Source organism: Bos javanicus, chromosome 18 (assembly GCF_032452875.1).
Source record: "Bos javanicus breed banteng chromosome 18, ARS-OSU_banteng_1.0, whole genome shotgun sequence".
NCBI lineage: Eukaryota > Metazoa > Chordata > Mammalia > Artiodactyla > Bovidae > Bos > Bos javanicus.
The window spans coordinates 54619398-54647343 of record NC_083885.1 but is presented as its reverse complement, the minus strand read 5'-3'; the positions used below and the strand labels follow the sequence as shown (position 1 = coordinate 54647343).

Sequence of the window (27946 nt, the reverse complement as noted above, 5' to 3'; positions counted from 1 at the left end):
GTTACCTGCGCTACAAACGAATCATGAAGGGAAGGAGGGGGTGTCCACTCCAGGTCTACGCGGGGCCCCCAGCTGGGGACTTGGGGAGTGTCCTTTCGGGGGCCAGCTGTGGAGAGAGAGGGAGAGAGAAGCTGTGAGTGGGACCATCAGTGAAAAGGAGAAAGATGTAGCCAGAGAGAGGAGAGGTCAAACCCAAGACTACAACCAGAGGAAACGTTGCACATGATCACACGCGTGGTAAGTGCAGACAACACTGCCCTGTGTCTACCTGCACAGCGTATGTACATATGCACACATCACGCAATAGCACGCAACACCACGCAACACCGTAGGACATGCTCCACCAGCACTTCTGAGCCATCCGCCCTGAGGAAACACAGGGTAGGCTTCCTGCCAGCCTCTGGCCCCATTCTCATCAACCCAACAACACACCGCCTTGGTTGTGTGTTTCTGTTTAAAGACGCCTTGTTGAATATAAATCGGTGAATCGCTCACACTGGGCTTGTGGCCAACAGCGCTGTAACTCAGGTGTAACTGCTCATCTCCGCACGTGCTTTCTCCACAGCGCTCACTGCAGCCTTCCTGCGCTTACGCGCACTGGGTGGCCTTTTACCTCTGTGCGGGAGGGGCCGTGTTTAACAGCAAAACCACTCACCAAAAGCACAGAAGTGCAAAACAACAGGGCCCTAAGGAGGATGCTTGTTAACAGCTGAACTGAGAAGGCAGAGGGTCACCGTGTTCCACCTCCACTGGGGGGATGTGCTCTGAGACTCAAACACTTCACGACTCTGCACGTGACTGGGAAAGCCCCATACTGATTTGGGGGCTTATTGATGTCAGTGGGTGGGTGGATTCACAAATACGGAATCCACGAACACCGAGGGTTGACCTGACGTGATGGTGGGATGATAGCTGCTGATTTTAAGTGCTCTGCGTGTTCCACCTGTGTCACCATCTTGGACTCCCTACGAGGCGGGTGCTCTGCTTAGCCCCATTCTGCAGATGAGGACGGCGAGGCTCTGAATGGCATACGCCACCCCCACATGCCTCCAGTGGTCAGCGGCCAGGCTGGGATCTGAGCCAAGGCAGGCTGACTGCAGAGTCCCCGCCCTTAACCACAGTCCCACAGACAGCCCTCTCATCGTGGTGTTTCTCTTCAAAATGTGAAGCAAACATGGCCACAGTGTCAAGATAAGACAAAGCTGGGTGACAAGCCTTTGTTAGCATTTTGTGAATGCCTGGGATAGTTCAGATCCAAAGACGCGATAAGGGTGAGTGGATGGAAGAGAGAGGAGGGACGGGAGCTGCTGCTCCTTTTGATGGAGAGTCCCAGACCCCCGGAAAGGTCTAGAAAGCCTCTGTCACAGGACCCTGGAACATGGAGTCCTGGCCCATCTAGGCTGCAGGGGCACTGCCCTGGCCCGGAAGTGATCCCAAGCGCCCATAGCAGCTTCGTGAGAGCCGCCAGCTCCACGTGGGTCCCCACCCACCTCCTCCCTGCCCCGAACTTCGGGTGTGGCCCAAGTTCTGTAAACCTTGGACCAGAAGGAGAGCCAGGAGGCGGGTGTTTCCTGAACGGAGCTCTCCAAGTGGGACCTGCGGGTGAATGTCCAGCAGGAGGCACCAGGCTGTGAGAATCTGTCATCCCTGCGTTTTCATTTTGATGGTGACAGCTGCTCAATGGGTGAGGGGGGCTTTCCGGGGAGAGGACAGATCCTCACTGTGATGGGGCGTCAGTTATATGGGGGTTTAAACATTTATAGCTCAGGGCTTCCCTGATGGCTCAGTGGTAAAGAACCCGCTGGCCAATGCAGGAGATGTGGGTTCGATCTCCGATCCAGGAAAACCCAGCATACCCCTGCGACTACTGAGCCTGGGCTCTAGAGACTGCAAGCTGCAACTCAGTACTACAGCCTTCTCTAGAGCCCATGCTACACAATGAGAAGCCCACACACCGCAACTAGAGTAGCCCCCTGGCAGCAATGAAGACCCAGCGAAGGAAAGAAGGAAAGGAAAGAAGGAATGGATTCTAGGTATGTAACAATGGCATCATATTCTTTTTTTTTCATTTAGAGTCTTTACCTTTCAGAAATACATCCTAAAATACGTAGAAGTGACATGACAGAACAACTGTGACTTAAGTTCAGAATAACGCAGCTGTGTGAGTTCAGAGGCATATTGTCCTATGTGGGTCAAAACAGTACCCACTTAGCCACGCGCGGCTATGTCCATTTAAGTTCAAGCTGCTGAAATGAAATTATGGCAAAGGACTGGAGTAGGTATTTGTCCCAAGATGACATACAAATAGCCATAAGCACGCGAAAAGATGATCGCCACCACCAAACATTAGGGCAATGCTATCGAAACCATAGATGCTGCCTCACTCCTGTTAAATGGCAACCCACTCCAGTATTTTTGCCTGGAGAATCCCAGGGACGGAGGAGCCTGGTGGGCTACTGTCTATGGGGTTGCACAGAGTCGGACAAGACTAACGCGACTTAGCAGCAGCAGCAGCAAAAATTCAAAAATTAACAAGTGTGGCTGAGGACTTGGAGAAACTGGAACCCTTGCGCCCTGTTGGTGGGAACGTAAAATGATGCAGCTGCTGTGGAAAACACTTTGGTGGTTCCTCAAAAAATTAAAAATAGAATTAGCATATGACCCAGCAAGCTCACTTCTGGATATATATAACACAAAAGAATTGAAAGTGGGGTCTGGAAGGGCATATTTACGCAGCCCTGTTCATGATTCGCAAGAGCCAAGAGGTACAACAACCCAGGTGTCCGTCAACAGATGAATGGCTAAGCCAATCCCGGTATCTGTTTACAACAGAATTATCATTCAGGGAGGAAAGGCTGAAGGGGTGGCATGGATGACTCTGTGCCGAGTGACGTCAGCCAGTGACAAAAAAACAAGGGTACCATCTTATTCCACTCGTGATGGAGAGACAGGAAGGAGAATGCAGTTTGCCAGGGGTTGGGGGGTGGGGTGGAGAGAAACGAGGAATTGTTGTTTAGTGGGTATCCCGTTTCAGTCCTGCAAGATACAGCAAGTTTGAGAGAAGGGTGGGGGTGATGGTTGCACCACCATGCACACGCACTTAAGGTCGCTGATCTGTACACTTAGGTATGGCTGCGATGGTCAGTTTTGTTATGTGTGTTTTAACCACAATAAAAGGATGGGAAAAAGAGGGGACAACCAGGAATATGAAAGTTTTCAATAAAACAGATTCACATTAAAAGTGTAAAGGAAATTAAAACACCGAGTTCGTGGTCACCCCTGCCACATTTCGTGGGCTCAACTGCCACACGTGGCTGGTGGCTACCACGTGGAACAGCACAGATCTAGAACATTCCCATGGTGGCAGGAAACCCCCTTGGACAGGGCTGGTCTGTCAGAGTGGTGGAAAACCAAAGATTGGTAAAGCATTGGTTGGTGCGGTTCAAGTTTTACTGTCCTCTCTGCTTTGTGCACATTTGCAATTGTCCACAATGAAAAATTTTTACTTTGAAAATACTTGAGCATCACAAATCATGTGAGTCTCTGACTGTTTACTGTCAGTCTCCCCTACGAAAATGTCAACCCTCCAACTACAGGGATTTTTGTCTGTTTTGTTCCTTGTGGAATGCTCAGAATCCACACGTGACACGGCACATGGAAGGAGCACACTACGTATTTGTGGGATGAATGAATGAATTTGCAGGGAGGGTTAAAACAAACCCACTCATTCGTTCGAAGAGCAGCCTGGTGAAAAGGGCATTTATTCATTGTCCATTCTGTGTTGGGGAGAACTGAGGATCCTGTAATGAGCAATGAGATCCTCCAGCCCTTGACCTTGGGGAAGATGATGCTTAGTGGTTCTCAACCAGGGATGACACTGGATGCCCAATGTCACACACATACTCAAAAAGCTTTTGAAAAAAAAAAGATCGGGGGACTAGGGCAGGGGACACACAATCAGCATGCAAAGCTGCAAACCCAAAATATTCGCACGAGAGGACGTCTTCCACCCCTCCAGAGCAGAAGCTTGAAAAGCCATTGTATGGTTCCACTCAAGTCCCAGCATGATGTGGACACATGGATAGGGCCACAGCCAACCCTCGAAGCTTGGACATATGAGCGAGAGAGGAGCATTTGCTGCTGTCAGCCACTGAGATCTGGGGCTCACTTGTTACTGCACATCACTCAGTCGAAGCTGACTGATACATCTTGGAACAGCACCCCCTTACCCCAGTGCTTCCTCAGTATCAGGCCCTGTGCTAACTCCATATCGACTCCTCCCAGTCTCCAGGGAGACGGGAGGAATGTTTCCCATTTCACAGTGCAGGAAACTGAGGCTTACAGGGGCCAGGACACTTGCCCCCAGTCCCAGAGACTGGGACCAGTCTCTGAACCCAGGCCCTGTGATTCCGAAGAACCTCATTCTCCAGCATCGGGCTATAAAAAGCATGAGAAGCTAGGCCTGCAAAACCACAACCAGCTCAAGAGAACAGCCATGACGCAACAATGACAAAGTGTCCTTCCAGAAAATCGTGTGAATTCCTCCGGCACTTGGAATGCCTTCGGAGTTTTGCGTTGTCATCAGGAGTTGTGCTGCAGCCAGGGTGCTGAGCAGGACACAGAATTCAAAGTCCCCGTGAAGCTCCATAAACAGGCTTATTTTAATTTCCCGATAGGAATGCTACTAACCCTCAGGTTATTTGCAAGTCATAAAAAAGAAAGTCAGTGGAACCCTATCATTTGCTGATGGGAAGTGATAGGCAGAGAAGAGGATATGGCAAAGTCTAGCTGTTGCTTTTCCAAACACCATTTCCCCAGCTCTCCTTGTCTTGCTTACGGAAGCCCAATCTCAGGGTAACACTTGCCTACTCCAAGATGTAAACAAAGGCTGTTCTGAGTCAGTCTTTTTCAAACTACGGGTCACGCCTTTGAGGGTTGTGAAATCCAATTAGCAGGTTGTGACCAGGGATTGCTTTTAAGTTAAAGAGTATAGGAGCAAATGGCTTGGGATAGAATAGAAAATATTAAAGGGTATCACACAGGGTTTCCATGGACACTGGTTTCAATTATGTGTGTGTGTGTACATATTTCCTATTGTAGGTTGTGGCCAAAACAGCTGCTATCCCTTTATCAGACATTCACTTTCCAAGGCTTCCTTGCAGCCAGAGTAGTCACAGTTTTGCAAATAAGTAAGCAAAGTGTATAGAATTGGGTTCTGCTCAATGAGTCTTTAGGGGAAGACAGAATTTGAGAAAGGTTTTCTTCCAGAATATAAAGATAGAGCTTCTCTAGGGAGAAAGTCATTTCTCATTTTGAATATAGTTGAGAAGACTGGAGCTGTGGCAGCCATTTTGCTGCCATGAGGCAATAAACCTGAGGCTGATAAGCCTACCTATAGAGAATAACTGATGAGAGAAAAAGACTAGGTTTTTAAAAACTCCTCAAGGCTTGCCTGCCTCTAGACGTCTTAATCTTTACAGTTTAAGCCACTATTAAGATTCCATTGTTTGCAAACACAATCTGACACAAATGAGTTAGTACTTCTAGGTATCTTTGCAACCCATCACAAAGACTCTCGCAGCCTTCCATGAGTCAAACTGTACTCTGAATCCACTGAGAAGAGACGCCCAGCAAAATGGGAGAGGGCTGATAAGGGGATCTGAAAAAAAAAAAAAAAAGACTACTGTGGTTGACTGCAAAAGCAGCCAGAAACTTTTCTCCTCCTGGTCTTGCCAGGGCCTCCTATCAAGAGATGGAGTCTATTAACCAACCCTTGAACTTGGGTTGGCCTTTTGACTTGCCCTTGGCCAAAAGGATGTAGCGGAAGTGACAGTGTGTGTTTCTGAGCCTATTCTTTGCCCAGCTGACATGTAAAGAAGTCCAGGTCTGCCTTCTGGAGGACAAGAGACAAATGCCATCACCGCCATCATTCCAGTTCACAGGCAGCCAAGCTGTCGAAGCAGAACCACCTAGCTGACCTACAGGTGACCACAGCGAAGTAAGAGAGAAGTAACGAGGTGCCCAGGCCAACTTCCAACCATTAGGATCATGGTTTTGTTTTGACCTACTGTGGCATATCGTGTTTTTCAAAGATGGCTGCAGTAATGTCTCCAATCCCCCATAATCTTCCACAGTGTTAGTCCCCTTGAATTAAGCAAAGTTTGTGACTACTTCAACCAGGACAGTGAAACAGAAGCGCCACTATGTGACTTCTTAAAGCCAGTTCAGTCTCTGCTGTGTCTATCAGGACATTTACCCTAGATGCCCTAAGCCACCTTAATGGAATTCTGGCCGCTTTGGGGAGGCCATGCTATGCGAAGGCCTAAGCTAGGCGCACAGAGAGACCACAAGTAGGTGTTCTGGTTGACAGTCGTATTTTCCAGTCATCCCAGCCCAGGTGCTAAGCATGTATGTGAAGGAGCCTTCAGCCCCTAGCCTTTAGGTCTTCTCAGCTAAGAACTTAGACATCTTGGAGCAGAGACTCACTATGTCAAATTCCTGGTGCATAAAACTCATGGGCACAATACAATTTTTCCCTTAAGCTTTGGGATAATTTGTTAAACAGCACTGCTGCTGCTGCTGCTAAGTCGCTTCAGTCGTGTCCGACTCTGTGCAACCCCATAGACGGCAGCCCACCAGGTCCCGCCGTCCCTGGGATTCTCCAGGCAAGAACACTGGAGTGGGTTGCCATTTCCTCCTCCAATGCATGAAAGTTAAAAGTGAACGTGAAGTCGCTCAGTCGTGTCCGACTCTTAGCGACCCCATGGACTGCAGCCTACCAAGCTCCTCCAACCATGGGATTTTCCAAGCAAGAGTACTGGAGTGGGGTGCCATTGCCTTCTCCCTAACAATCTCTAGAGGTTGGGGGTTGTTTGTTTCGTGGCAGCAGCTAACTGATACAGCCCTCTCTAGAGATAAAGGAACAGCCATGACCTCATACCTCTGACTCACCCAAGTCTTACCCATTCCGCCTCCCAAATCTCTCCACTCTATCTCCTCCTTTAAAAGACCACTATTCCTGCCCAGATCTAAGTCTCATTGTCTCTCTTTCCATCTGTCCATCCAACCAGCCTGCTTTAACATGCAGGGTAACAACTGGCTGCTGTTTCTAAAATATTTATGTACTTCCTTACTGGTTGGTAACTAAACGCTGCCCCAACCCCCAGAACCTCACCTGGCTGCTCAGAACCACCTGAGATACCCCCATGGCCCAGCACAGCAGGGAGCCTGCAGGTCCCTCCCTTGGCACCATGCTGGACACTGCCTGACTGGTATCCATGCTGCTTGTCATGAATTTTAAATATCACCACTGTGCATCCAGCCATTCACCCGCTGATGGGCAAGTGTCACTCAGCACCTCCTGTATTCCTGGTCCGGGCTGGGTGCTGAGATACAGCTGTGGACAGAGATATACCTTCACAGAGGCAAGGCCACAGGTAAAGATGCCAACCCGCCTCCTACTACTGGCTAGGGTCTCACTGGCCTCTGCTCACGCATGCCAGCCCCCATCTCACCGCTAAGGAAACTTGCTCAGCTGGCTGGAGGCTGGCAGTTCAGGCGTTTGAGGTGGTGCAGGTCTGTGCCCTCTGCCCTTGGTCACCACCACTTCCTGCTCTGTCGTCCTCTTCGTCACCATGACCAAGGTTTGCCCAGGGTTCACCACAGGCCAGGTGCTGTTCTCAGTGCTTCATCTCACCTCACTGCAGCCTCAACAACAATCCGACACAGCAGGTTCCAGTGTCCTTGCACCCATTTCACAGCTGAGGAAACTGAGGCTGCGAAAAGGACTAGGTAACCTGCCCAAGGATCGCCCAGGTAGCAGGCTGGCAGAGCTGGGATTTGAATCCAGGCTGACAGGCTCCCGAGATCGTGGGAACTACACAGTGGTGGCTGCCTGGCTGGCCATCCCCTACCTACCCTGCCATGGGTGTACTTCCTGCAATGTCTTCCTAGGCCCCCACCTTCCTCCAGGCGCCCACTCAGGTGCTCTTCCCCGACACTTTCCTGAAACACCACACAGAAATCACAGCACTTTCCCCACACCTGGGCCACATACACAGACGGAGTGATTCCCCAACGGGCATTCCACGGTGGACTCAACATACCACGATGCGAGAAGTCATGCTCTTAGGATGCTTTTTTTTTTTTTTTCTGACCATGCCACACGGCTTGTAAGATGTTTTAGTTCCCCGACCTGGGATGGAACCCAGGCCCTCAGCAGCAAGAGTCCTAACCACTGAACCACCAGAGAATTCCTTAGGATGCATTTCTAAGACATCTGTAGTGCACTGCATGGTGGTCCCCCTAAAAAGATATGTCCACGACCCCAAATCTGTGAAGGTGGCCTTCTTGATTTGGGAAGAAAAGGCTCTGTAATCAGTTAAGGATCTCAAGATGAGATCATCCTAAATTATCTATAAGCCCTGAATCCAACAGCCAAAGACTATTTTTGGCCACGTCACGCAGCATTCAGGATCTCAGTTCCCTGACCAGGGACTGAACCTGTGGCCCCTGCTGTGGAAGCACAGAGTCCTCATCACCGACTCATCAGGGAATTCCCAACCAATGACCTTTTAACAGACAGAAGATACAAAAAGAGAATGTCACATGAACGTGGATGTAGAGATTAGAGTGATGCAGCCTCAAGACCCAGACCACCCAGAGCCACCAGAAATAGGAAAAGACAAAGGATTCTTCCCCAGGGCCTTCAGAGAGAGCATGCCAATACCTTGATTTTGAACATCTGCCCTCCAGAACTGTGAGAATAAATGTCTGTTATTCTAACTTGTTGTAAGATACATGCTTGTCATCTGCGCTAGGCACAGGATACATATGCACCAACCACCACGTACAGTTGCACAGGTTGTTCACTGCACAAAGGAATCCAGTATGGGTACAAGTGGGGCCTGAAATCCAGCAGAAATCTGCTCACAGCAGTGAGACTCAGAGAAGAGCTACATCCACACTTGGAGAAAAGACTCACTTATCCTAATTCACTCAAGGGAGACTCTTAGGGACTGCGCCCTCCCAGAAGAGACCTTTTGCAATTCCGTGCAAAGACCTAGTAAGAGTAAACTGGGCCCCAGATATGTAGCCGCGGGCATGCCGTGTCAATTTCAAAGCCAGAAAAGAAAAACAGGGAGGGGAAATGTTAATTCCTCACCTACTCCCACCCTTTTGGGGGGAGAGAAAGAAAGCTATTTGGAGAGCAATTAAAGTCGACACCAGCTTTATTTTCAGTGACCTTTAGAGTTCTCAAATCACCGAATGAGTTTAACAACATAAAAGCGTGCCCTATAAAACTTGGATTGCTCATAAAGCGACTGGTGTCTAGCTCCTAAAAGCCTCGTTTACACAGGTAGTTACACACTAGAAGTGTTTTGTACATGCTTTCTTTTTCCTTTCGCTGTTCACCACTGTTCTAAATGCAGCTATATAGCTGCAGGCCTGCCAAGAAAATCAGGCATCTGAAAAGGTTTTTGCTTTTTTTCTCTTAATACTAGTGTATAAAAAACAAGAGGAAACTCAGAAGGAATGGAACGGGCAATGGGGCAGGGGGTGGTTGTGAAGGGAACACAAGCAGTGATTACCTTGACAGGACACAGGGTCACCCAGGGCATCAGGCAACAAGAGAAGGCTTCAAGTTCAGGACAAAATGGAGCTAAGAGAAGTGAAGGGGAAACAAAAGCCCCTACAGCATCCACACATGGTTTAGACCACTTGTTCCTAAAGGTGGGCAGGCACCAGAACCACCTGGAAGGCTTTTAAAATAAAGAATGCATTTCAGAGGGGCTTCCCTGGTGGCTCAGTGGTAAAGAATCCCAATGCAGGAGACACAGGTTCGATCCCTGATCCGGGAAGGCCCCACGGGTCTCGGAGCAATTAAGCCTGAGTTCTGTGACGAGAGACGCCGCCACAGTGAGAAGCCGGTGCACCACACCTGGAGAGCAGCCCCTGCTCTCCGCAACTAGAGGAAACCCACGCAGCGGTGAAGACCCAGCAAGGCCAAATAAATAAGTGAAATTGTTTTTTAAGAAATGGATTTCAGAACCTGCAGGTTAGGGGCGGGGGACTGAAAATCTGCATTTCTAACAAGCTCCCACGTGATGCTGATGCTGCTGGTCCCAGAACCACTGCTCTAGAAGCTTGGGTGTCTTTAGTTCTCCTCCTGGGGCTCTTGCTCTCATATAGAACACAAGCCACCAGTTTCGGGCCAGTGTCCAGGCCCCTGACAAAGTGGCCTCACAGGGTCCTCTCCGAGGCTCAGGAGGATGCAACAGCCAGTCTCAGTCTGACAGCTTGGTAAACAGAACTTGAACTTGGTTCCATTCAGCAATGTACCTTCCCAAGAGAATGACTCACAATGAGTGCAAGTCTTTTGTCCCGTTGCCAGAAACTTCCTTTCACAGCCTCGTTTGCAGCTAAGTATGGACATGGGAAAGAGTTTTACATTTGAATTAAAAAAAAGCCTTATATTAGGAAGGCTACTATTCCTACTCCTACTCCTGCCCCTACTCCTTCCTGCTTGAAAGGATGATGTGAAGCATGGTGATAATGGCCGGTGCTAGCGCAGCCATTTTGCACTCCTGAGGGACAAAGGTCAAGCAAATCAGAGACAGACCCAGTGGCCTGGCAGTACTGGGCTGCCAAATATCCCTGGAAAGGCCTTCCACTAGATGTCTTGCTCCAGAAGAGAATTAAAAGCATTGATTAACTAAGATTAAACACTTAGTCTATAACCCAGCAATTCCAGTCCAAGGCATTGACTAAATGGATGTAAAAAGTATGTCTACAAAAACATTTGTACAAAAATTTTCCTAGCAGCCTTATTAACAAAAGCCCCAAATTGGAAACAGCACAGATGCCTGTTGACTGGTAGCTGGATAAACAAACTGTGTTATAACCACGCAACGGAATATAGCTTATTAACGAAAGAGAATAAACTACTGATACAGGCAAGGTCATAGATGAATTTCAAATCCACCATGCTAAGCAAAGGAAGCCAAGCACAAAAGACGACCCACTGTGTGATCCTCTTTAAGTCTAGTTCTAGTGAAACTGACAGGAAAAAGATCGGGGTCTAGTTGCCTCAAGGGGGTGGGATGAAGGGGAGCGGGCTAAGTACTGACCAGGAAGATCCACAAGGAAATCTGGGATGACACAGATGGTCTATAGCTAGATCTGGGTTATGGTTTCCGAGGTAATATTTGCCAAAATTCATCAAGCAGTGCAGGTAAGATTTGTACATTTTATTATATCTAATTTGTATCCCAGTGAAGCACAACTAGTGTGTTAAAATAATAAAGCCTACACAATCAATTCTTGTTATTTGTCGTAGTTACGTTCTACAGAGTTGCCACAAACACTGAATTCGAGAACAAGGAACTATTGCTCCGGAGAGAAATACAGGTTCTTATGAGCCTCTGGTCCCAACATTTTCATCGACCGATCAATACATAACCTTGTTTTTACGAGTGTTTCTGTTTAAAGACACCTGATCTAATATATACTGCTGATTCATTCGCACTGAACTGATAACCAGCGGCCCTGGAACTCGCACCTGAACGAAGCTCATCTGAGACACATCACAGACTTCTGGAGCTGAGGACCACAAGCCAACACTTGAGCGCGATGCTTGGGGCATTTCAATGAAATGAATTACCAACAAAGAGCCCCCAAATGTGAAAAACGTGGCACTAACCAGGCCAAGAAAAAGCCACTTGCCTGCGAAGGAAGAGCTGAAACAAGAAGACAGAGTCGCCACGGTCTATCTCAGCTGGGAACAGGTACACGCGGACAACTCAAGACTTTCATCTGCTCTGCACGTGTCTGCAAACAATCAGGAAAGCATTGTGAGTGCTGATTTGGGGCTTCCAAAGAAATTGCAGCAGGTAGATGAATTTACAAAAACAGCACGAGGGAACAAGAATTGACCATATAGGGAAATAAGTATCAAGATTATAACACATTTACTCTTTACCCAGAGATGTCCTTCATGGGCCTGATTCTCTAGTAAAAACGAGGATGGGGGACCTGCAGATGGGGACAAATGGGAGGAAGACATTCTGCTGCAAATTTTTCAGAAATATTACTTGGTTTTTCAGCCAATGTCCTGATCATTCAAAAAGGCAAATATTAAAAACTGGGTTAGGGATTTCCCTGATGGTCCAGTGGTTAAAAATCTGCCTGGCACTGGGACGTGGGTTCAATCCCTGGTCAGGGAACTAAGATCCCAAACGCTGCAGAGCAACTAAGCCCACACACAACTACAGAAACTCGAGAGCCACTGCTAGAGAGTCCGGATGAAAAGTCCTGCATGATGCAACCAAGATCCCACGTGCCTCAACTAAGACCTGGTGGCAGTTAAATAAAAAGAATGTTATAAAAATAAGTTAAAAATGGGTTAAAAAAATAAACCATTTTTTTCTAGGCAAGAGTACTGGAGTGGGTTGCCATTTCCTTCTCCAGGGGATCTTCCCGACCCAGGGATCGAACCCGGGTCTTTCACATTGCGGGCAGATGCTTTACCGTCTGAGCCACCAGGGAATCAAAATAAATTAAAAATGGGTTAAAAAAAAAACGAGAGGAATATTCCCACCATCGCTCATCAGATCAACTGTTACTTGCAGCTGAACACACACAAACTAAAAGCTATCCAGTGGTAACAGCAAGTGCTGGGATTTGAACCCAGATTCGGTGGAAACCTTGGACTGCCTTCTAGGACATGGCCCTGCCCCATTTCCAGTGCTCATGAAAACGCTGGGAATCTGGCCATCTGCTGGCATGACCTCCCTTCCTTTCCCCAGCAGAAACTCTTTTCTCCCTGAACTTGGAGGGAGCCTTCCTAATCATGGCCTGATTTCTCCCACATGATGACTGAGGCAGAAATACGGGCGAGTCCTGAGAAGTGTGAGCCAGAGGCCCACGCCAGGAAGGGGCGGGGAGCTGGGTGGGCAGATCCTGAGCCAGCCACGAGTTTACAATCCTGGCTTCAAGATGCTACACTCCATCCTGTTTCTTAACAAATGTCTGCACCCTCCTCTGTTGTTGTTTAGTTGCTAAGTTGTGTCCGACTCTTTTCCGACCCTATGGACTGTAGCCCAGCAGGCTCCTCTGTCCATGGGATTTCCTAGGCAAGAATACTGCAGTGGGCTGCCACGCCCTTTTCCAGATCTTCCTGACCCAGGGATCAAACCCACATCTCTTATGTCTCCTGCATTGGCAGGCGGGTTCCTTACCGTGAGCGCCACCTGGGAAGCCCAGTCATGGGCAGCATGGTCCCTCTAGCCCTGTCTGTGCTCACCAGCTAGAAGGCTGAACCAGCCTCAGTCTCCTGCTTCTTCTAGAGTCCTTTCTCAACTCAGCTCCCCACTCCAGGGCCAACAAGATGCATGCCCTGAAGGTCACGTGGTTTCCCTTTCTCAGGATGCTCTGCTACCCCTAACAAAGCGGTGCTGGGGAGACAGCAGCAGGGACAGCAGACATCCCTGCTCTCCTGGCGTGGTCTAGGGCAGGAGCCAGATCACGAAACAGACACTGTGCTGAATGGAGAAAAACAGGATGCAGGAGAAAGGTGATGTGGGGAGGGGGTGGGGGTGGCTGGGGTGCATTTTTAGTGGTCAGGGTGTCCACACGAGGAAGGGAGTCTGAGCTGATGCGCAGAAGATAAGGATCGGGTTAGGCAAATGGGGAAGGGCGTTCTGAGCAGAAGGCAGAGCAGATGCAAAGGTCCTGTGGCAGAAATGTGCTGGGGACGCTTAAGCAACTGCAAGGAGCTGAAGCGAGGTCAAGGAGGTGGGGTCAGACAGGTGATGAGGACAAGCCATGGAGGCCTTGGGTTTTTATTCTGCATGAGTCCAGGGAGGTGACTGGACTTGGGCTTTCACTGGATCCTTCTGGCTGCAGAGTGGAGAGTGGATTGCAAGAGAGGAGGATGGGAGTAGAGAGCCCAGAGAGCACAGAATGGTGACAGGTGAAAGAGTCAGTCGCTCAGACGTGTCTGACTCTCTGCAGCCCCATAGACTGTAGCCCGCCAGGCTCCTCTGTCCATGGAATTCTCCAAGCAAGAATACTGGAGCGCGTTGCCATGCCCTTCTCCAGGGGATCTTCCCGACCCAGGGATTGAACCTGGGGCCTCCTGCATTGCAGCAGATTCTTTACCACTGAGCCACCAGGGAAGAGAATGGTGACAAGAATGGTGACAGGAGAAGAGGTAAAAAGTGCTTGGATGGTGGAATGACGGCAAGGCAACAGGGTCTGCGGATGGACTGGCCAGGAGGTATGGGGACGAGCAGAGTCGAGGGCCCGCTGTTAGCTGAGACGGATGGGAGGGTAGAGCAGCTGAAAGTGGGCAGCCAGGCAGGACGAGAAGCCCTCACACGCCCTCTTGTATCAGTATTCTTGGTTGACCTAGCACCTTCCAGTTAAGGCCATTTCTCCTTAAGGTATTCTGATGGTCCCAAAGCTATTAATTATCTTATTAGCAGAGGGATTGACCTCCCACCTGGGGCAAAAGCAGGCGGGGCTGCTCAGTGTCTAGACAGAGAGGAATAGCTGAGACAAGCAAGACCTCCAAATCCTCCTCACCCAGCAGCTCTCTGTGTATCTTATTTCAGAGTCTGGCCTTTCCCCAAAGGCTAAACTGAGATTCACAGTTTAGATCTGACTCTGAATCCTTAAACCACCTGGGGGTATATGGTGTGTGTTAGGGTGCTCAGTTGCTTGTGTCCGACTCTCTGCGACCCCGTGGACAGTAGCCCACCAGGCTCCTCTGTCCGTGGGATTCTCCAGGCAAGAATACCGGAGTGGGTTGCCATTTCTTTCTCCAAATGGACCCACCCCATTTCGTCTCTTTCCAAATGAGCTTTTGGTCCCCAGCTTGGCTTATTAAGTCTCTCCTTTCCCATCAATGAGACCAGTGGCTACTCTGGTCTCACACCAGACGTCCACATGTGGTCTGGCTCTCGACCTGGGCTCCGTTCTATTTCATCAGTAGAATGTCAATTTCAATTTATTCCCTAATCTCAGAGATAAAACGTATTCAGCTGGACAGGTAATCAATACACGGATTGACACTGTGTAGGATGTGAGGGGCAGTCCAGATAGCAAGACGCCTCGGAAAAGCACAAGGTGCCCAAAGCAGAGATTGTGATGTCCCTCTGCTGGACGACGCATCCTTCAGTAAGCTGACGTATATCACACTGCCAGCCTTTAACAAAACTATCCTCACAGAGAGACAGAAGGCATAAAAAAGTACTCACAAAGAAACCAGGAGATTGAAAATAATAATCTGTGGACACAGCAGGTCACATATCATATGATTCCATTGATATGTAATGTCCAGGTAAACCCATAAAAACAGAAAGCAAATTCCAACCAGTACATCCTAAAGGAAATCAGTCCTGAATATTCACTGGAAAGACTGATGCTGAAGCTGAAACTCCAATACTTTAGCCACCTGATGCAAAGAACCGACTCACTGAAAAAGACCCTGATGCTGGGAAAGATTGAAGGCGGGAGGAGAAGGGGACAACAGAGGATGAGAAGGTTGCATGGTATCACCGACACGATGGACATGAGTTTGAGTAAACTCCAGGAGTTGGTGAGAGACAAGGAGGCCTGGCATGCTGCAGTCCATGGGGTCGCAAAGAGTCAGACACAACTGAGCAACTGAACTGAGGAGCTTCGGGGACGAGAAATGGGGATAAATTGCTTAACGGGCGTACGGCTTCCTTTTGGGCAAGGGAAATTATCCTAGATGGATGGGTAGGCAGAAACTAGATAGAGACAAAGACTGTTTAACATTACTAGTGTAACTAAAAGCCGCTGACTTGTATAGTTTAAAAAAATTTTAATTGACATATAGCTGATTTACGGGAGAAGGCAATGGCACCCCACTCCAGTACTGTTGCCCGGAAAATCCCATGGATGGAGGAGCCTGGTAGGCTGCAGTCCACGGGGTCGCTAAGAGTCGGACACAACTGAGCGACTTGACTTTCACTTTCCACTTTCATGCATTGGAAAAGGAAATGGCAACCCACTCCAGTACTCTTGCCTGGAGAATCCCATGGACGGAGAAGCCTGGTAGGCCGCAGTCCATGGGGTTGCACAGACTCGGACACGGCTGAAGCGACTTAGCAGCAGCAGCAGCAGCAGCTGATTTACAATCTTGTTAGTTTCAGGTGTACAGCAAAGTGATTCAGTTTTTTATATTTACATAGATTATTTTTCTTCCCTTATAGGTTATTTCAAAATATTGACTATTGTTCCCTGTGCTGTACAGGAGGTCCTGTTGTTAACCTTTTATATATAGTAGTGTATATATGTTAATCCCAAACTCCTAATTTGTCTCTTCATCCCCAAATTGCTAACTTCATGACATGTGAATATTAACTCAAAAAAGGAAAAGAAAATTAATGTAAGCAGTAAGTAGACAGTTCTGTTCCCACTGTAAGCTCTTTCTGTGTGTGTGTGTGTGTGTGTGTGTGTGTGTGTATGTGTGTGTGAGAGTCACTCAGCTGTATCTGACTCTTTGCGACCACATGAACTGTATGTAGCCTGCCAGGCTCCTCTGTCCATGGAATTCTCCAGGCAAGAATACTGGAGTAGGTTGCCACTCCCTTCTCCAGAGAAATCTTCCCAACCCAGGGATTGAACCCAAATCTCCTGCATTGCAGGCAGATTCTTCAATGTCTGAGCCACCAGGGAAGCCCCGTAAGCTTTTTCTAAACCACGTTAATAATAAAATCAGTGATGTTTTTAGCAGAACTGACAAAAAGTTGACTGAAACTTTATTGTCAAGAACATTATTCAAAATACAGACTTGTTTTCAGACTTCAGTTTTTATCATTAATGCTGACTACTGATAAATATAACATTATTTAACATGTTTGATTTTTAAAAAAATCTTCCTTACCTGTCTTATGATAAGCAGGTGACGCTTAACAGCCTGGACTTTGGAAACAGATCCTCTGGGTTCAAATGCCACCTCTGCCACTTAACTGACCTGTGACCTCAGGCAAGTTACTTCAACCTCCCTGTTTTCCTTCCCTACAGTTTCTTTCCTTGTAAAATGAGATTGAAAGTAGCACCTACATCAGAGGGTTGCAAGCCCTAAAATGAATGGACGCATGTAAATAGATACGCATAAGGCACACGTTTACCATTTTTACTGCCAAAAGTGTAGACTCAAAAGTTGTTGTGGCCTGGCCAGACAATCAAGGTCAGCATCAACCTATAAGTCAAGTTGACTGTATGTACCTTTGATGTGATAAGATGGGAAGGGCAAGGGCACTTCCTCTCTGCAGTCTTCTTCCTAAACCCCTAGGCCCTTGTGTAATCACAAGAATGTTGCTCAGGTGTGTCTGACTCTTTGTGACCCTGTGGACTGCAGCCCATCAGGCTCCAGGCAAGAAAACAGGAGTACGTTGCTGTTCCCTTCTGCAGGAGACGTTCCCAATGCAGGGATCGAACCTGGGTCTTCCTGCAGGCAGATTCTTTACCAGCTGAGCCACCAGGGAAGCTCAATCACGAGGAAAAAAAATCAGACAAATCCCTAGAGAGGCACGTTCTCCAAAACTCCTGACCAGCAGTCCCCCTCAATGTCAAGGTTACCAAAAGGAAGGAAAGTCTGAGAAACCGTCACAGCCAGGAGAGGGAGGTCTAAGGAGACATGAAGGACATGTAATGTCATCAGTGTTATGGGGTGTCCTGGGTGGAGTCCTGGGACAGAAGAAGGACATCAGGGCCCTCCTGTGACGCCTGCCTCACTCAAAACCTAAGTTCTTCCCGTGACCTTCTGCCCCCATCCTGCCTCTGGCCTCGCCTCCCACCCTCTCTCTCCCTCCTTCAGTCCCCTCCAGCCACATCAGTCTGCTCCACATCTCTCCAAGGCATCAGGCACAAGCCTGCCTCTGGACCTGTGCACCAGATCAGAGATGCTCCGCATTCTGTGGACAGCTATGGGCCCCACCCCCTCACCCAGCACTTCCACCTCCCTCTGCCCCGCTGTGCTTGTCTTCAAAGCTCTGATCACCATCTCACGTGTGACTGTGATTGATCTTATCTATCGCCTGATAGATATTGGCTGGGAGGGGTAAGCGCCAGCTGTTTTGTTCCTTCCGTGTAAACAGGGACTGAAAGTCAGAGGGGGACCTTCTCAGGGGTCACAGCTGATGCTGAACAGAGGTGATGCGGGGAGGGCATGGTGGCGGGGGCAGCATACAGCCACAGGCAGACAAGGGACCTGTGGGGCTGGGCTTGGAATGGGGGACTGGCCACGGGGATGACAGCAGGGACCCAGAGGGAACTTGTCAGTGGCAGATGGGAGGGGTGAAAGGTCATGGGTGGGGGAGGGGGGAAATTGGGCCTCAGCACAGAAAGCGGATCAGAGAAGGGGGAATTGAGTAGAGGGTCTGATGGGGCCAATGCTACAGAGAGCAGCTCAAAGAAAGAGAAAGAAAACGAGAGGGAAAGAGAGGGGAGGTGGGTGCATCTCTCCAGGACAGGGTCGCGGTGTGGGGGGGGGGGAGGGGGTGGGGCGGGGAGTAGGAGATGCTCCACCTGCCCCCGCCCAGCACAGCAACCCAGGAGGCAAAATAATCTGGTCAGTCTACACCAGTGGCTTCTGCCCCAAATGTCAGGAGCCACCCCAACACAGAAGACAACAAAAACTCCAGACAAGTGTGCAGAATGTGTGCAGAGACACCGCCCGAATGAACCCCATCAAGCTGGTCAGGATGCTGTCCTCTGGGGCCAGACCCTCAGGCAGCTCCATGGGCATCGTGGATGGCTTGTTCATGGGCAATGTGGAAGAGGACATTCCTCCAGTCCGCAGAGCAGAGGCTGAAGAGCCACAACAGCAGCGAGGTCTGCCATGATGGGTTTCAATCCTCACCTAGGAAGGAGGATTCTAGAACATGATATGTGGAGCACACCTCTGTCAAGGGAGGAGAGCCTACAGACAATTTCTACCTATCACCATAAGAAGCCAGGGGCTATTCTTAATTCCACCCTTGTGAATAATGGGGCAGATATAGAACATTCTAGAATGTTCACACCACCCTCTAACTGGAAACAACCCAGATGCCCATCAATGGAATGCATGAATATGCTGTGGTTCGTCCACACAATGGAATACTACACAGCAATACAAAAGGAACAAGCTACTGGTACCCATAACACAGAAGCATCTCACAAACATTATGCTGAAAGAAAACACCACTGTACGGTTTCATACACAAAGTACACACCCATTCTAACTATGGAGTTAGAATCGGTGTCGGAAACAGTCTGGCAATTCCTCAAAGGGTTAAACAGTTACTTTATGACCCAGCAATTCCACTCCTGGGTACGCTACCCAGAAAATCTGAAAACAAGGCCACGTAAGAACAGGTGTACAGATGTTCACAGGAGCATTATTCATAACAGCCAAACAGTGAAAACAATCCAAATACCCATCACCCGGTGGACGGAGAAGCAAAACGTGGTCCAGCCAAGTGATGGAACATTACTCAGTCGCAAAAAGCAATGAGGCGCTGACACATGTTATGACGTGGATGAACCAAGGAGCCAGCATGCCAAGCAAAGAAGCCAGGCACAAAAGACCATATACTCCATGATTCTCTTTACATGAAATGTCCAGAACAGACAAATCCAGAGAGGCAGAAAGTAGAGCAGGGTGGGGATGGAAAGTAGCGCAGCTGGGGGAAGGGTGATGGCCCAGGGGCACAGGGTTTATTTTGGGGGTGATGAAAATGCTCTAAACAGATTATGGTGAGGGTTACACATCTCTGCGAATGTACGGAAACCAGAGTTGGACATTTTAAATGGGTAAACTGTGTGGTGTATGAACTGAAGCTCTATAAAGTTATTTAAAAAAATAACCGTGAGAGTGTTATCTTCTCATTGCTGGATGGAACACGTTTTCCACTTTTCTGTATGAACCCTCTCTTTCGCAATTTAAAAAGAAAAGTAGGGACTTCCCTGGGAGTCCAGCAGTTAAGACTCTGCACTTCCACTGCAGGGGCCACGGGTTCAATCCCAGGCCAGGAACTAAAATCCCACGGGTGACCACACCCAGTCACTTGATTTTCCCCATTTTACAGAATGAACCCTGAGGCAACGCCCCCCCCAGAACATGCCCCAGGTCACAGAGCGGGTCTGCCTGGAAGCCGGGCTTTGGGTTGTTAGGGGGCTGGGTCCTCAGGAGTCCCTGCTTGTTCTGGGAGGCAGAAACAGGAGAGACCAGACTGGTGGGGGAGGGTATGGCTGGGACAGACCTCCAGCCCTCTCCCCTGCACCTCTGAGCCAGCAAAGACTGCCTGCTTCTTTGCCAAAATCATTCCTTCACTCAATTCAAAATCAGTGAACATTCCCCAAACCCACATTATGCCTGAATTTCTTCAGCAGCCTCCTCACGGGTCTCCCTGCCCCCATCCCCAGTTCAGGGACCTGGTTTGAACCCAAATCACCCCCCGTACCCACTCCCCTCAGAGTCCAAGCAGAGTTCTGGTCTCATTCAAAGTCAAGTCCTCTCTGTGACCCACCAGGCCCCTCAGGAACTTCCCCTGCTCCCTCTGCCCACATCCCCTTTCCTCTCTCCTGTGTCCACTCAGCTCCAGCAACACGGGCCTCCTCAACCCCAGGTCTCTCTATTCAAATGTCGCCTCCGTGGTGACCTTGCCGGCTCTGACCCCTGCCTTAGAAGTGCAGCCCCAATCTTCTGCACCCTGATCCCTCCTTCTCCTGCTTTATCTTTGTTAGGAAACTTACTGACACCTGACATAGTAAATCTTTTACTGACTTCCTTGCTTATTGTCTGTCTCTGAAGTAAACATTTGGGAAATACTGGCTAAAGCTTGGCTAACCATGTACAGCTGTGTAGGTCGTACACTGCACAACCCTGGCCAGGGAGGGTGGGGCATTCCTATTTTAGGACACTGTAGATTCATGTATATATACATAAGGACAATTTTCTGACAGATGGCAGTAAAGGGTCATAAGAAAGGGGTCTCTTTTTAGTTCCACATAGGCTGGCGGGCTACAGTCCATGGGGTTGCAAAGAGTCAGACTCAGCTGAGTGACTAAGCACACACACAGGCTTGTGGTGGCCGTAGTTAAACAGGTGAACTGTTTCTTCAGATGTGCCCAGACTGCCCAGGTTCAGATCCCACTCTGATTCTAAGCACCGGTGTGACCTTGGCCAAGTCATTTCTTTCTGCACCCCAGTTTCCACTTCTGAAGGGAACCATAACACCTCCACGGTGTTGTACGAGGATTAAATGAATGAACACGTGTAGAGTACAAGACCGGGGTGCCGAGGCTGTCTTAGAGGAGTATGTGTTATCATCAGGAGTAACTACTATTCCCAAATCCCCAGGCTCAGGTTTCAAACGATAAAACACAGGGACTTCCCTGGCCGTCCAGTGGTTAAGAATCCGTGCTTCCACTGCAGAGGGTCAGGTTCTATCCCTGGTCTAGGAACCAAGATTCTTCATACTTCGGAGCAACTAAGCCTGTGAGCCCCAACTACTGAAGCCCGCATGCTCCAGAGCCCATGCTCCGCAACGAGAGAAGCCACTGCAATGACATCGCAACTAGAGATTAGCCCCCACCACCCCCCACAACTAAGAAAGCCCGCACACAGCAAGGAAGGCACAGCGCAGCCAAAAACAAAATGCATTTAAAAAAGAATGGGAATGATAATGTCTTCCCAGGTTGTTCTTAGTCATAAGATTAAAAAAATGAAAAACTTAGAAACTGTTAAGTGTGACGCTACCAGCCTCTTACGTGTTCCGCTTTGGGTTTAGAGCATTCGTGAGGAGCCCTGGAGATCTAGGGGCAGTTCCAGCAGGGACCCAACGCTGCCTGCTCACCTCAAGGACACAGCCTCTGAGCCTCTCCCCTGGGAACAGCTCAGGGGGCACTAACTCTCAGTGCGCACACCCCACCCATGAGACACCCACTTGGCCAGCTCCCCAAACACCCCTGCACTGAGTTTGACCTCCTGAAATTTGCTCTTGGCCTCAGCTCTCAAAATATGTCACTCTTGTCAACTGTGCAAGAATGACTGTCCCAAGGGCAAAAGGAAAAGCAGATTGATGGGGAGGAAAGGTGCCAAAATGTGAATAAGGCTTTTCTACCCCGGAGACAGGACAAGAAGTCCATTTTGTGTTCTCGGCGTTTCTGGAACTCTGTACATTCCAATTTCTTCCCCCTCCCTGCCCTCCCTCCTCTTTTATTTCTTCTAATGATCTTGCATTACTTGCTGCATGTTAAGAGACTGTGTTTTCCTTTAACTTTTTATTGACATCACACATCTCCCCAGATGCTCATTTTAGAACCGTAATGGATTGTCAAAAAATGAACACGCCAGCCGCTGGAAGCAGAACAAGACGTCCAGCCCAGCACAGTACTCCTTTGAAGGAAGAACTCCAGCTGGTCAAGAGAGCAGTTTCGGACTTCCCTGGTGGTCCAGTGGTTAAGACTGCACTTCCAATGCAGGGAATATGGGCCTGATCCCTGGTCAGGGAACTAAGATCTCACATACTGCATGGAATGCCCCCCTCCAAGAAAAGCGTGGACAGATCTTGATCTATGGAACCTGGGAATAAGTAACAGAGGGTTCGTTATACTGTCTTTTCTAGTTCTGTGTACATTTGGAAATTTTCATTAATAACTTTTTTTTTTCCCACTGCACACATCCTTTGTCCAGCAATTCCACCTATGGGATTTTAACTTATACTCTACTCACATTGATGACTCAGCTGGTGAAGAATCAGCCTGCAATGCTGGAGACCTGGCTTCAATCCCTGGGTTGGGAAGATCCCCTGGAGAAGGCAGAGCAAACCACTCGTCTTCTGCCTGGAGAATCCATGGACACAGCAGTCCATGGGGTCGCAGAGTTGGACACAACTGGGCGACTAAGTGCATACACACACACACACACACACACACACACTCACATTGATGCAAATCAACAGTTGTACACATAGTGCCTCACTGTAGTCTTGTTTGTCATAGCCTGGAACCAAAGTGTCCAGCAGAAGGGGACTAGTTTCAGTAAGTTAGGGTCCTCCAGTGGACTAAAGGGAGAAGGCAATGGCACCCCACTCCAGTACTCTTGCCTGGAAAATCCCATGGACAGAGGAGCCTGGTGGGCTGCAGTCCATGGGGTTGCTAATAGTCGGACACGACTGAGCGACTTCACTTTCACTTTCCTGCATTGGAGAAGGAAATGGCCACCCACTCCAGTGTTCTTGCCTGGAGAATCCCAGGGATGAGGGAACCTGCTGGGCTGCCGTCTATGGGGTTGCACAGAGTCGGACACGACTGAAGCGACTTAGCAGCAGCAGTGGAATAAATACTACACAACTAAGAAAGACACAGAATTTGACAAGTTAGGATATATTATTATATAGCATATATACATATATTATTATATATTCTATATATAGGATATATTATTAAAAATTAATACTATATTAACTCCAGGATATATTATTAAAAGCAAAGGGCAAAACAGTGTTAGAATAACTTGCCATTAGTACCTTAAAAAATAGGGGGGTGTGAAGTGAAAGTGGGGGGCGGGGAGAGACAGAGATGCTAACACAGGCAGAATGTCTGTTTAAAAAGAGGCTCCCAAACCATAACCATTTACCTCCAGGAAGAGGACGTGGGTACAGATGGCTGGGAGACGGTGGGGGGGGGCGGGGGTAGGGGGGAAGGAAGGCTTTTCACTAAAAATCTTTGATGTTATTTGAGTTTTACACTTGGGCACGTTGTTTCCTATTTTTTATTTATTTTTTTAATGTTTTTAACCTCCAAAGAAAATCGGTTTCCTAAGCGTGGCCCTGTCCCCACACATCTGCTCTGAGACTGTAATAGAAGGATCAGGTTGTCCCCTCTGGGGATGGGGGGCGGGGGCAGGCATGGCTGAGACTTAGCAAGGAGAGCAGAGCTGCCTTGTAGGGCTGCCCAGGGCTCCCTGGGAATGATTTCCTAAAGAGCCTCTTGATGAAAGTGAAAGAGGAGAGTGAAAAAGTTGGCTTAAAGCTCAACATTCAGAAAATTAAGATCATGGCATCCGGTCCCATCACTTCACGGCAAATAGATGGGGAAACAGTGGAAACACTGGCTGACTTTATTTTTCTGGGCTCCAAAATCACTGCAGATGGTGACTGCAGCCATGAAATTAAAAGATGCTTACTCTTTGGAAGGAAAGTTATGACCAACCTAGACAGCATATTAAAAAGCAGAGACATTACTTTGCCAACAAAGGTCCGTCTAGTCAAGGCTATGGTTTTTCCAGTGGTCATGTATGGATGTGAGAGTTGGACTATAAAGAAAGCTGAGCACCGAAGAATTGATGCTTTTGAACTGTGGTGTTGGAGAACACTCTTGAGAGTCCCTTAGACTGCAAGGAGATCCATGCAGCCCATCCTAAAGGAGATCAGTTGTGGGTGTTTATTGGAAGGACTGATGTTGAAGCTGAAACTCCAATACTTTGGCCACCTGACGTGAAGAGCTGACTCATTTGAAAAGACCATGATGCTGGGAAAGATTGAGGGCAGGAGGAGGGGAGACAGAGGATGAGATGGTTGGATGGCATCATCGACTCGATGGACATGGGTTTGGGTGAACTCCGGGAGTTGGTGATGGACAGGGAGGCCTGGCACGCTGCGATTCATGGGGTTGCAAGGAGTCGGACACGACTGAGCAACTGAACTGAACTGAACTGGCTGAGGCTGGGAGAGGGGGAAATACAACTCAGGAAGAACTGGAGGAGGGGGAGGCCTGTATACGTATAAGAACACACAGGAAGAGCAGGCACCTGGGCAGAGGGTGGCTGGAAACACCCTCTCCCACCTTGGCTGAAGAAAACAGCCACCAAGTAGCTTCATTCATAATTGACAAAAAGCAGAAACAAGAAACAACACACATGTCCCTCAGCAGACGGATGGATGAAGCGGATGCAGTACGTGTGCGCAATGGGATACTACTCAGCCAGAAAAAGGGAGGAAGCACTGATCCATGCTACGATGTGGATGAACCTTGAAAACGGTACACAAAGAGGGAGCAGCCAAACACAAACGACCCCATCTTGCGTGATTCTGTTTGTTCATATGTTTAGAAAAGGCAAAGCCCCAGAGGCAGAAAGTGGGGCTTTGTGCCAGGGGCTGGGGGACGATAGGTACAGGGTTTCTTTTTGGGTGATGAAATTGTTCTAGAACTAGAGTGTGGTGATGGTTGCACAATTCTGTGAATGTACTAAAACCCACTGAATGACATGCTCTAAAGGGGAGAAATGAATGGTATGCAAGTGTCTCAGTGTTGAAAAAGGAACGAAGCTCCGAGACATGCTTCAACAGGGGTGAGCCTTGAAAACACACTGCGTGGAAGTCAGACCCCAAAGGCCGCACAGTGGTGGGTTCTGTTTATATAAAACGTCCAGAAGAGGCAAGCCTGTAAGAGGCAGAGCGCAGATTAGGGGTTCCCAGGGGCTGGAGGGCAGGGGAAATGGTCAGCAACTAAGGGAACTGGGGTTTCTATTAGGGAGGATGAAAACGTTCTGGAACCAGATTGGGGACGGCTGCACAGCTCTGTGAACGTACGAAACACCAATGAATCATACTCCTTAAATGGGGGGATTCTGTGGTGCGTGCACTCTATCTCGATTCAGCTGTTCACAATTTGAAGCAAGGGGGAACTTCCCTGGCGGTCCAGTGGTTAAGACTCTGCCTTCCAATGCAGGGGGCGGGGGAACCAAGATCCCACATGCTGCGAGGTGCGGGAGAAATAATTCAAAAATAAATAAGCAAGGGAAAGAAGAAAGGCAAAAAGAAAAAAAAAGAAATTTTAAAAAAATTAAAAAAAAAAAAAAAGAAGAAACTGGTCACGCAGCCCACTGCCACCCCCACCAGGACCCTGACTCCCAACCCGCACTTCCCAGGCCACACATCCTCCCAGGGCTTGTCCCCTCAACGCAACACCCCCCACCCTATCAAACACACAGGGAGCACCTGGACCCCGGCTTCCAGTCCTGGCTGTACTTTCCGGGTTCCCTACGGGAGCCGGGTGGGAACCCCATGGCCAAGGCGGGTCCCTGGGTCGCCTCCCTCTGGTTGATCCCGGAGGGCCCCCATGAGGGCTGAATACGAAGCTTTAACCTCTCATTTCACTCACCCCGCCCCAACCCCACCAAAGCCAAAAATGGGCAAGAAAACACAGAAACCACAGAGGCCTGTGAAATGTGCTGGGTTTGTAGAATTTAAGTGTGTAAAGTGTTGATCTCACAGGCATGATGCCTTTAGACTTCAAAAACACAAAACCCAGCACACAGAGGAACCTTCCTGCTTCAACAAGAATTGAAAACATCCACACAGAGCAAGTCGGGCCCCAGGGGCTGGAGGGAAAGGACCTGAGGGAACCCCCACCCAACTCCACTCCCCCAGCCCTGGCTCCCACCCCCCACCCTGGCTTTACCGTGCCTAGGGAGGTGAAGCTGGTTAAGAGGTGAGATTAGGACTGTTACTTCCGCAGAGGGGGACAGGACAACCTGCATGGTTCCTTCAATGATCCTTTGATGAAATAATCATCTACAGACTAAGTTCTTGCTTCAAGCAACTTGCTTCAAGCTATTGACTCCATAGCACTCCTGGGAATCCCTTTCCATAGAGGACAATCTACCTTTCCAAAATGCTGATCAGAGAAGCTGCTTTCCCACCAGGCAGAGAAAAACAGCAAAACCAAAAACATTACATTCACTCACTCCAGGAGTATGCAGTGAGCACCAACTATGCCCCAGGCCCTGGCAGACCCCTCATGGAAGAAACAAATGCTAAGCTGGTAAACACAGTCACCTACAAGGTGATAATGGCCAGTAGCCGTTGTTCGGTCATGTCCAACTCTTTGCAACTCCATGGACTGTAGCCCACCAGGCTCCTCTGTCCATGAGACTTCCCAGGCAAGAACACTGGAGTGGGTTGCTATTTCCTCCTCCAGGGGATCTTTCTGACCCAGGGATCGAACCCAAGTCACTAGCATTGCAGGTGGATTCTTGACCACTCACTGAGCCACCTGGGAAGCCTGAAGTGAGGAGGGATCCTGCTAAATAGGTGAGGGGAAAGCACCCCAGACAGAGGAACAGTGAGTGCAAAGGCCCTGGGGGAGGAATGTGCCTGAGCGGCACCAAGAACAATTAGATCTTTGTGAAGTGGGTGGAGGCATTAGAAAGGATGGGGAAGCGGGGTGCACAGGTAAGCAGGGGAAGTGAGGGGATTTGGTTCTAAGTGTCCTAACCTTCCAGGAGTGCCTCAATGCCTCCAACATCCTTCTGGGTCTGAGCCTGGGATATATAAGGGGACCGAGGCGGTACTCTCTCAGGAGTCTAGAAGTTGCCAACCGTTCACATTTTTTCACATTTCTACTTTTGTTTTTTTCATTGTTTTTCAAATTGTGGGTTGCAAAATTTGAGCAGTGATGCAATCAGCATAGTGGGTCTCAACCATCACTGAAACAATGAAGGAAAAACAACTGAATAAAATCGGAAAAACGGAGTGCTGAAGGACTCGAAAGTGGTTAGGCTAAGTGTTCCACAGAACTTTGTTTCAGGGGCATATGCGTGTATCTCTCCTGGGTCACGGTGAGAAATATGTCTCATCAGAGACTACAGGTTCAAAAGTGAGGAGAACAGCTAATCCAGATATCCCCTCCCACAGATCTGAGGCCTTCCCACTCATTCCACTGGCCACATGGACAACTACAGATACACACCCAATATGGCGAAGACTGTTTTAGATTCCCCCCAACCCAACCATTTTCTTTTCCTGGACTACATTTCCCAGCACCCCTTGTAGCTGGGTGTAGTCACGTGACTGAATTCTGGCCAACAGAATGTAGGCAGAAGTGACACTCGGGTTTTCCAGGCCTGGCACAAAAGACATCC

General features: G+C 48.9%; 1 protein-coding gene across 7 annotated transcripts in view; it reads right to left on the bottom strand.

Moving 5' to 3' along the window:
• The window catches only part of BICRA (BRD4 interacting chromatin remodeling complex associated protein), a 75619-nt gene that overhangs the window by 23866 nt on the left and 23807 nt on the right, over positions 1-27946 (bottom strand). For 5 of the 7 annotated variants that reach the window (XM_061388824.1, XM_061388828.1, XM_061388823.1 and 2 more), the window contains one exon: positions 6-11829. The gene's annotated coding sequence lies outside the window, so the exon portion shown is untranslated. The remainder of the gene's footprint in view (positions 1-5; positions 11830-27946) is intronic. The other 2 variants (XM_061388825.1, XM_061388822.1) reach the window with 1 other exon arrangement.